The sequence below is a fragment of the Mauremys mutica genome, chromosome 1 (genome assembly GCF_020497125.1).
Source record: "Mauremys mutica isolate MM-2020 ecotype Southern chromosome 1, ASM2049712v1, whole genome shotgun sequence".
Classification (NCBI taxonomy): domain Eukaryota; kingdom Metazoa; phylum Chordata; order Testudines; family Geoemydidae; genus Mauremys; species Mauremys mutica.
The window spans coordinates 91,677,512-91,688,179 of record NC_059072.1 but is presented as its reverse complement, the minus strand read 5'-3'; positions in this window follow the sequence as shown (position 1 = coordinate 91,688,179).

Sequence of the window (10,668 nt, the reverse complement as noted above, 5' to 3'; positions counted from 1 at the left end):
TTTAACCACTTATGAGCAGCTCACTGGAGTTGCCCATTGTTATGTTTGACTTAGTTCCTTTGTCAATCAATCTTAACAAGGTGCACCTGCTATCCTTTCCTGCATAGGTAGTGATATAACCCTCCTAGCATGTTTGTGCTCTTATTGGGGTCTGTACCCAGGCAGCTACTACAGCATTTCCTTTCCCTTGTGAATCTTGTTTCATCAAGTGCTGGGGCCTCTTGGGACCTGTGTAAATGGAAAATGAGGTGGCGGGTGGTTGGTGAGAGAGGGCCCTTAGGACAATAGCTAACTTCCCTCTTTCCCCCCCCCCCCCCAAACATCAAAGAAGGAGCTAGTCTAGGTAAAAATCCAACCCAAGATTTCACCCAAAACTGAGTCGTTTGCTAGCTCTGCAGCTTTACAGCAGTTGACGTCTGATTCTAATTGTACGTACCTCAGGTGCAACCTGTACATGTGCCCCTGTCAATGTGCCTCTATCCTTCAGAAACCTGCTGTAGCTCCAATAGCAGTTTATTCTGGGGGGCTGATGTCAGTTGCACTGGTGCTGTGTGGGTGGTGGGAAAAGCTCCACACTAAAGCTGGACAGAGACCTCTGCATTTGTTGCAGGTTTCTGAACTGCAGCCAGACATGGTGGTAATTAGCATTTACGCTCTCTAGGCTCTTCTCTTCCCTGGTGAAATGAGCTCCAGCCTAGTCCTTGGTTGCAACTCAGGACTTCCTCTCTGAAATCTCTCAGCTGCAGGGCAGGGCCAGGCCCCAAGACCCGTGTCCCTCTCCTGTGGCTGGGGCCATGAGTCACCCCTGCTTGGAGGAGTCCCAAGCGCCCCCCTCCTGGGCCAGCAGCAGCTGTGCCACACCTCCCCTCCCCAGATCCCAAGCCACTGCAGGGAAAAGTCTCAGCAGGCTGCCTGTGGGGGCTACACAGCTCCCCCCACCACACCTGCCTGGGACCTTTCCCTCACCGAGGGGCTGCTCAGCACCTTCTTCCTCTGTCCTTTCTACCCTCCCTCTTCCACATGCTCCTCAAAGTCACGCCTTCACAAACTTACCCAAGGCCCCTTTGGCTTTCAAAGCACCTCTTCAGGGCTGCAGCTTCTCAGGCCCATAGATCCTTTCAACGCGCAGGGGCCAGACATTCCAAACTCAGCCCTTTTCAGGAGGGAATACGCTGCTTCTGGACATTGGTGCCCAGGAAGAATTCCTGTTACTCATCCCCGTTACTCTTTTCCTGATGGATTTACCTCACTGACGTTTCTTTACCAAGCAGAAACTAGGCACCAGCTGCTGGCTCTCTTTGCAAATGGATGCAATCAGACTGAGCCACTCGGTGCTCGTCAGCAGATTCCCCCACCCAAAAGCAATGCTGTGACTTGGATTTGAACCGAGGTTGCTGCAGCCATGGCACAGAGTACTAACCACTATACAATCATTGCCAGCTTTCAGCTGATGAAGCAACAGAGGGGGAAATGCTCAGTTCTGTGCTCTTGGGGCGGCCACCTACCTCACCTAAGGCCACAGCTATTTTTCAAGTCTCCCCATTACTGTCATAGTTAAAATTGCAACAAAAGGAAAAAAGACAGGAGGCCAGCCTGCTGCCTGTCTGCTTTTCTCTCTTCCTCACCCCTTCACCAGCTGCCACCACGTTAGCCTGGGCGATGGTCCTCATGCCCTTGGTCAGAGTATTTCCCTTTGTGACTCTGAAGCGTGCCCCGACGTGCAGGTCTTAAAAAGCTGGGCTCAGTGGCGGAGGTGATGTAGAGGCTTTTGCTAGGGCAGGGCAAGCAGGCTGGGGTAGTCTTGCAGGCTAACTGTCTCTTTGGAGGTGAAAATCAACACTGCAGTGGGGTGTGAATGGAGGTTGCCATAGAAGGAGGAGGTGAGGAATGTGCTGGCAGACAAGGCATTTCTTTCTCTTCATTTTAAAGGCAACATCCTCCCCATCAGAATCAAATTCCCATCTCCCACATGACAGGCAGGGATATTCACCTCTATACTAACAAGGAACAGGGCAGAACCTTTCTCTCCACAGAACTCTTACAGGCCAGCTGTGGCCAGCTTACACAGCATCAAGGGCCTCACTGGGCAACAACTCCCCTTGCTCTCTTCTCCTTTCCCAGGGCAATAGCAGCCCTGGGAAAAGCCCTGTCCCTTCTCACATGCAGTTGCCTCTCACTCTTGTCAGAAGAAGCTTTTGATATGCCCCATACAGGTTCCAGGGCTGCTGAGGAGGCAGTATTTGCTACTCAGCTTCCTGGGTCCATCAGTAATGTCCCTGGAGTCCAGAGCGACTGCTGATAAACCCAGTAAGTGAAATAGTACATACCGCCGCCTCAGCCACCCCAAAACCTGCATGGAGCATAATTAAGCAAAATTTCCCCCCCGCCCCCCAAGAAAACCAACCAAACGAAAAAGCTCTGCAACCAGGGATCCTGTGGCAGTGGCCTCCCCTAGCCTATTATACCCACCGCCAATGAGGAAGGCTGAATATGAGAGCGTTTTCAGGAAGCTATCTTGTGCAGTGTTGTTGAATTCACGTTAAAGAGAAGATAGGCTCCCAAAGTTACATGACTAAAAGCTATTCTTTTTATAACCAATCTGTTTACAATAAAAGCTATGGTGTGCATTAGCTGAAATGAGAGAAAGCTGATTGGTTAAATATGTTGTTTTTCTGGTCCCAGGCTGTACCGCTTATACCTTGGTTCTGAACACATACATTCCCCATACCAAGCGGGGGTAAAAGTACCTCCCAGGTTTGAACCAGGGTAGAACACTTATGACTTGTCCTTTGGGAGGTTCCAGTACTGGCCTTTGAGAATAACTCCTTATGTGTTGGAGGTAAAACACTCCTATGTCCTAATGCTGACAGTCTTACTATCTACTTAAGCCAAAACTTACTTCAGCTAATGCAAGGTGTTATGGGATACTTGGCATAAGTGAAAAGGGTTATAAGAAGCCACAGGGTCGTGCATGTGTGAGTATGAAAGTGGGTTAGGGCTGGGGTACTAACGCTTTCTTGCTTCCTTTGAGTGACGTGGGAGCAGTCCCAACACTCACCGCTGTTATTTTATTTTTTTTATTAATAAAGCTTTAAAACTTAGACACTTGGTGTGCTCCGTCATCTCCTCCCCTAAAGATCCTGTGGCCTCAGCCTGATCACCTGATGCCCTGGGCAGCTTGGTAACAGAAATCTGTCATGCTGTCTATGCTGCAAAGCACTAGGGCTCATACCCTGGGTCCCAGCTTAACTTGAGCTCATGCCCTGCAGGGTCCTGGAACCCTGGTTCTGAGCCCTGGGTTAGCACAATTGTAGTGTAGATGCAAGGGAAGGAGGGGCTTAAGCTTAAACTCAGGCTCAAGCACAGGCTTACACTGCAGTGTAGACATACCCATAGAGCCAGATGCACCGATTGGAATAAAAATAACTCAACATCACCCAGTTTATTCATGATTTAGGTCAGCAAGCAGGAAACCTTGATTTAAATTGTTTTTTGCGCTTATACATTTTAGTTATTTTCCTAGATGAAGGTTGACTTTTATTGTTTGGTAACCACTGACAGGGTAACAAGCCTTGTTACTGAGGAGGAAGTGGTAGATGTATTATCTTGACTTTAGTAAAGCTTTTGATACTGTCTCTCATGATTTTCTCATAAACAAACTAGGGAAAACTAGCCTACATGGAACTACTATAAGGTGGGTGCATAACTGGCTGGAAAACCGTTCACAGAGAGTAGTTATCAGTGATTCACAGTCAAGCTGGTAGAGCATATTGAGTGCGGTCTGGTTCTGTTCAACATCTTCTTAAATGATTTAGATAATGGCATAGAGAACACACTTATAAAGTTTGTGGATGATCCCAAGCTTGGAGGGAATGCAACTGCTTTGGAGGATAGGATTGAAATGCAAAATGATCTGGACAAACTGGATAAATGGTGTGATGTAAATAGAATGAAATTCAATAACGACAAATACAAAGTACTCCACTTAGGAAGGAACAATCAGTTGCATGTATACAAAAAGGGAAATGACTGCCTAGGAAGGAGTACGGCAGAGAAGGATCTGGGGGGTTATAGTGCATCGATCGCTAAATATGAGTAAACAGTGTAACCCTGTTGCAAAAAAAGCAAACATCCCAGAATGATGTTTGCATCAGCAGGAGTATTGTAAGTGACACAGGAGAAGTAATTCTTCCACTCTACTCTGTCCTGATAAGGCCTCAGCTGGAGTACTGTGTCCAGTTCTGGGCACCACATTTCAGAAAAGATTTGACTTTCTCCAATTTGTCCGCAAGGAGAGGAACAAAAATGATTAAAGGTCTAGAAAACATGACCTATGAGAGTGAAAAATGGTTCTAATTAACCTCTGAGAATAGGACAAGAAGCAATGAGTTTAAATTGCAGCAAGGGAGGTTTGAGTTGGACATTAGGAAAAACTTCTTACATGTCACGGTAGTTAAGCACTGGAACAAATTGCCAAGGGAGGTTGTAGAATCTCTGTCATTGGTGGTTTTTAAGAATAGGTTAGACAAACACCTGTCAAGTTACGGTTTAGTAGTTATTGGTGCTGCCTTGAGTGCAGGGGACTAGACTAGATGACCTCTCGAGGTCCCTTCCAGTCCCACTCTTCTGTTTGTTTTTGTTTTTTTTAATATATTAATAATACATATATAAGCCCAGCATATATTGGTCAACACAGAGTACTTCTCTCTGCTGTAGTACGTAATCCACCAGGCATTTAGTTCAGCAGAGACCATCCCTAACACAAAGTACTGGTAAAGGGGCCACTCTGAAAGAGCCTCGCTCCTGTTGTAAGACAAACGCAGCAAGAGAGGGGAGGATCAAAGTTAATTACATTTGCTATGCCTGCAGCCACGAGAGGGCAGTAGAAATCTAGCAAAGAAATAGCATGTGAACACTGCAAAGGAAGGACTGCAGCTAGCTGGGAATTTTTCACCAACTAATTTTTTTTTCGTCAGCCCACACTGATTTGCTGGTTTTGATGAATTTCTCAACTTGAAAACATTTTGAAATTTTTTTTGCAACTGTCTGTTTAGTTTTAACTGGAGCTTTTCATTTCAAAAGCTGTCTTCTAGTTAAAAACTACGTTTTGTGTATCTATTTAAGCTAATTCTAGTACCATTAAACAGAAGTGATTAAATCAAACCGAAACACTTTGACCCAAAGCAATTTTTCTGGGGGAGGTCAAGAAAATTGAGCTCTTGATTTTTTTTTGTCCTGGTTCAGTGTGGGAAAAGTTTCCTACTCAGGTCTATTAAAGACTTCCAGTGCTACTACCATGAAAGGAAGAGCTTGTGCTACATCTGATGGGTTTCTCTGGGGATGGTTTTGAGGGTCATAAGAATGCAGTGGTGCCTGGGTACCGGTGTGTGCTGATGGGTTGAGCAAATCTGGGCTTTTGCCCCTGCCCATCTCAGTGTTTCTGATTAGTACAGTGCTGTACGTTGTAACAGGCATGTCTGAACGCCCTGCAGCAGTGGCCAACTTGTTCACAATGGATCAGTGATGATCTACACAGCTGGGGTTGGAGCTGCACCAGCATGGAAGTCTGGTCTCCCTTGGGCTTTCTGAGCAGTAATGATCAGGACGCTAGCAAAGGCTTGGGAGGAGTGGAGGCGGTCTCCAAGGAGGCTGATGTAGCTGGGGCCTCTGTTGTCGGGTGCAGAATAACTCTTCAGCTGTGCAAGTTGAGTTTTATGTTGCGCTCATCGTTATGGTAGGAGAGCCCTGGTCACCAGATTTCTGTGTGTAGCCATTTATTCTAACTGGTGACTGCCCAGTGACTCTGTGCTCTGATTGTGGACTCTCAAGTTAAGAAGGGTGGTGCCTGGTTAGATCTTGCTTGGGAGAGCTGTGCTGCAAACCAAGTACTTCCTAAGCGGTGGTAGCAATTCATGCTCAGGCGTGCTGAGGCAGGAGGTCGCTCATTCAGGGGCACTGCTCCCAGCGGTGCTGTGTGTCAGACGAGCTGGGACTCAGCCTCTGACCCTGGCTTGCCAGTAAAGATTTTATGGCACTTTCACCAGGCTGGTGTGTTAGCCCTGCAGAACTGGCCATCGGCCCCTCGCTCTGATAATTCCATTGTCTGCCTAGAGCCCCTCAGCTAACCTCTCTTGGAGACCTCACTTCCTGCTCCAAAGTGCTGTGCAGCGTCACCCACAGGACAGGACGGCAGCCTGCTCCCCCAGAGGTGGCTGCATTTCGGGATGCCGGCCTACTCTGCACAGTGGATTGGGCACTGTGGGATGGAAAGTGCCGTTGAACTGTAAGCCGTTCTCATTAAAAAATGACGGAGCGTTCTTGTGAGATTCCACTGAGAGCCCCCCCACCCCCTTTCCCCCGCTCAGGAAGCGAAATCAGGTTGGCGGAGTGTCGCTCTTTGTTCGGAGGGTCTGCGCCTGTTCTGCTATTAAAGATTAATACTCCGGGGGGACTCCCTGGTGTAAGATGTTAGAATGAGGACAGGCTGCTCTGGGCGCTTGCAGCGCTCTGACTTCGGTTTTGTTGCTGGGATTTTTTTTGGCGGGGGTGGGTGGGGGGTGATTCATTGCTGCTCCCTCGTCCCAGCTGTGCAGGAAACCACCAGCAAGGTGCAGCTGCCCTGAGAGAGCTGATGGGGCAGGGGCCTGCTGTCACCCTCAGGGTAGCAGTTGCCTGACAGCTGGTACGTGTGGGTGAGGGGCACTGAGCCGCTCCTGGGAGGCCTGAACGCTGCGCTGGCCCGGTGCCAATGCCAGCCTTTGATTTCTGCCACCACGAATTGGCAGGGGACGGATGGGGAAGGAGGGAGAAACGACTGATTGGAGCAGCACGTACCTTCCCCATGGCTCCTTGCTCCTGGGCCATGCTTTGTATGGCACGGTGCAATACCGATGCCTCTCACAAACTGTGGGGGCGGGGAGTTGAAGAATCCCCCCCACCCCCCGGGCCTTTTCTCCATCAAAGGCTCTGCAGCCTAGTGGGGGGAGCAGGGCTCTATTCCCGTCCTGAGAGTGATTCACTGCGTGACCGTAGCACGTAACTTCTTGCCTGCCACAAGTGGGTCTGACTGTCCCTTGCAGAGCATCGTGAAGGGCTCAGCCAGGGCGGGTGAAGTGCTCCCGGGTGCCCCAGGGTCAGGCGCTCCGTACCTGCCGTGGTTTACGAGGAAGCTGTTGTGCTGCAAAGGGCCCAAGCGGCTGTCTCCTCCCTGGAGAACCGGTGTGTTAACAAAGGCAGGGGCAGCTGCTGGTTGGAGGGCGAGGAGTGAGGGACCCCAGGTCCGATAGGACCAGTCAGGCTGTGGTGGGGGTGAGCTAGTGCCAGGCTGGCACTGGGCTAGGCCTGGCCCGGGGTGTGAGCTGGGCTCAGGCTGTCCCTGGTAGAGGCAGGAGCTGGGCCTTAGATGCCTGTGATCTCAGGGGCCCAGGCAAGGGGCCCGCATGGCGGCAGGGCAGGGCATGAGCAGGTGCTGGGCTGGCCATGGGGCGGGGTGTGAGCTGGTACTATGGCCAGGGGTTGGGCTCCAAGCTGGTGCTGGCCTCAGGGGTGAGCTGGGCCTGAGATGAACATTCACAGCTGCTCCACGTCCTGCTGTAGCCTGTGTAGCTTTACATATGGCACCGAGCAGAGGTTGCATCCTCCCACATTGCTAAGGATGGCTCCTGAGTCCAGCCAATCTGTCGCTGCTGTCGCCCCACCGCTCCTGCTCCCGCCAGCCGGCCCCCCTGGAGCGGGACATGGGGGCTGAAAAGCACACAGGGTTTTATACAGCGCCGGAATAGCTGACTACACTATTTGCAGCCAGCTGGCCCCTGACCCTTGCATGCTGTCGTGTGCCTGGCTGCTGCTTGGACCTCATAGCAGGAACCTGCCCCCAGCCGATCAGCTGGAAACACCTTGCTCAGATTGACAGTATCCAGGGGCCAGGTGTGGCCAAGGGCCCTGGAGGGCTAGGTGCGGGCGTGGCTGAAGTGGGGCTATGTGATAAGTGTAGCTGCACCTGTGTGACCTATAGACTTTAAGGTCAGAAGGGCCCATTATGATCGTCTAGTCTGACCTCCTGCACAACGCGACCAGGACATACAAACTCTGCACTGATCCGTCCATTCCCATTAGCGGCAAACCCGCGTTTGCCCTTCTCTATGTTTGGAACTTAAAGCTGCTGCAGCTTGACCAAGCGCTGGCTCCTACCCATGGTCAGAGCTCCTTCGGAGGGGGGCTGATGTGGCCATGGCTGGCTGCGGTGTGGGGGTGGGGACTTTGAAGGCATCTGTTCAAGGGCTGCTGGCGCTGGCAGGAATGTGTTTAAAATGCAGAATGCTTTCCCTGCGGGCGTTGCTCCATTTGTCACAAGCGGAGAAAGAACAGACCCACCCTTTAGGGGACATGATTAATCCTGGGTGCCCCAAGTGGGTGGGAGCTCTCTCAGCTGAGCACGTGCTGCACTGGGGAAGCAGAGTTATGGGGTGTGTAAAGCAGCCGGTGCTGGGGGAAGTCGGGCGTTGATTGCCACCCAGACCCATAGCGCTCCTCTGGGCACGGCTCTGGGGGATGGGGCTTCCTGGCCTGCTCACCTTCTTCCGTCCCAGGGCTGAGATGAAGGCCCAATGCGCCCTTCTTCAACCTTTCTGCTGCTGGGAACAGCATAAGGCCCACGACTCCCTTGCCCTATGGGAGACCAGAGTGCAAATCTCTGCCTTGACCCATGCCACAACCTTCCTAATAGGCTGGGCATGCACCACCCTCCCTGTACACAATGGGTGGGGGCAGCGCAGGCTCTCAATGGGGACAGCTCTACCCTTAGTCACTGACATGGTCTCACTTCCCCACTGCAATCAGTGTGGGGGAAGTGTCCCAACCCCACCCACTGACCCAGCTCCATTACCCCTCAGCCTCAGGCTGCTCACGTGTTGCTGTGACGGGCTGGTGCCTGGTGCTGAGAGACGCTGAATGAAGCACAGCTGGGCTGAAGGGCTGCAGTTACTTATGTGCCCCTGCCCCCAAGCCAGTAGGGTGGAGGGGAGGCCGCGTGGCCCTATGTCACAAGCCCTTGTGGGGCAGGGAAGTCCTGTTTTGCCCCTTACTAAAGCCCGCAAGGCTTCAATGCTGGTGTAGCTCTTCCTGAGCCCTGGGGCCTAACGCTGCCAGAGGCAAAGGGGCGGCTGGATGTGTCTAGCTGAAAGAGAGGCCCTCAGGAACGCTGCGCACACCCCCCGACCTGGGAGCACAGGTCTGCACATGCACAACAGCCACTGGACACACACTCAGGCTGGCAACAGGGGCACTTTTATTTCTGTAGGAGGCGGGGGCAGAAAGTAGGACTTACAAACAAAAATGACCCAGGGCTGGCAGGACACAAGGGTTGAGCCCCCGTGGCCGTGGTCCTGGCATGCGGCCCTGCCCCTCGTGCAGCCAGTGCCCTGGTTCTGCTCTGGCTGTCCGTGGCCGGGCTGTCCTACCCAGCCCTCTCTCGCGTTGCCCTGTCACAGCCAGTTGCACGGCTCAGGCGTCTGGGGGTGGGGGTGGTATTTATTGCTAAGGGGTCCAGCGGCTCAAAGGACCCAGGGCTGGAATGAAGAGAATGGGGGGGAGAGGAGTCTTTCCCCTTTGGGGCGTCAGTCCAACCCCCAGCCCCCACTTGGCAGCTTTGCCAGCTGATTGCTGCGTGGTGGCTTTATTCCAGCATCCGCCGGAGGGGCCAGGTGGCTGCAGCGCTCTCTGCCTCACACACCTGGCAATTGGCACTGATTGGCCTCCTTGTTCGCAGCCTCAGCAGAGGCCAAGAGCCAAAGGGGCCTTGATGCGGCAAAGCCCCTTGGTTTACAAAAAAGGCCAGTTTGGGCTGGGAGGGAGAGTGTGGTGTGGTCGCCTGCGCTGCAGGGCTAAGCCCAGCCTCACCCACTGCAGGGCTTGGGCTGGCACAAGGCCTAAAGTCACTTAATATCCAGGCATCAGAAACAATATGGAAGCCCCAGTTCACCAAGGGGAGGAAGGTGGGCACCCGGCCTGGCCTCAGCATGAAGTGGGTATGCAGCCCTTGGTGGGGGTCTGCACTGGCTGTCACTGGGGGTGCACATGGGCCCACTGCATGGGCTGGTGCCAGAGGATGCAGCCCATGGTGCTAACACGCCTCCGCCCCCCCCCCAGGATTGAGCAGAGGTTCATGCCTATTGGAGGCTGTTCAGTGCATTGTGCAAAGGGCATGTGCCACCGTGCAGCAACCAGAGCGCAGCAGGAAGGAAAACTGGCAGCTCTTTGTCAGCTCCTGCAAGGCCCTAAACTTTGTGTGAACGTCAAATCAGCAGGGGGGGAGGCAAGCTGGGACTAATAGAACATTTTTGTTCCATTTTTCTTCCCGCTCGTCTCTCTGCAGCTCACTGTTGCCTTGTGGACAGATGAAGGGGTGGCGGGGAGTGATGGGGGTAAAAAGGTAACCCAGTGTGGCATGTTTACCTTAAAAAAAATAAAATAAAAAAATAGTAACTGGAGATAAACCCATCTCCTGGAACTGGAAGAGACCTTGAGTCCAGCCCCCTGCCTTCACTAGCAGGCCCAAGTACTGATTTTTGCCCCAGATCCCTAAGTGACCCTCTCAAGGATTGAACTCACAAAGCCTGTGGTTAGTAGGTCAATGCTCAAACCACTGAGCTATCCCTCCCTGCTATGTTC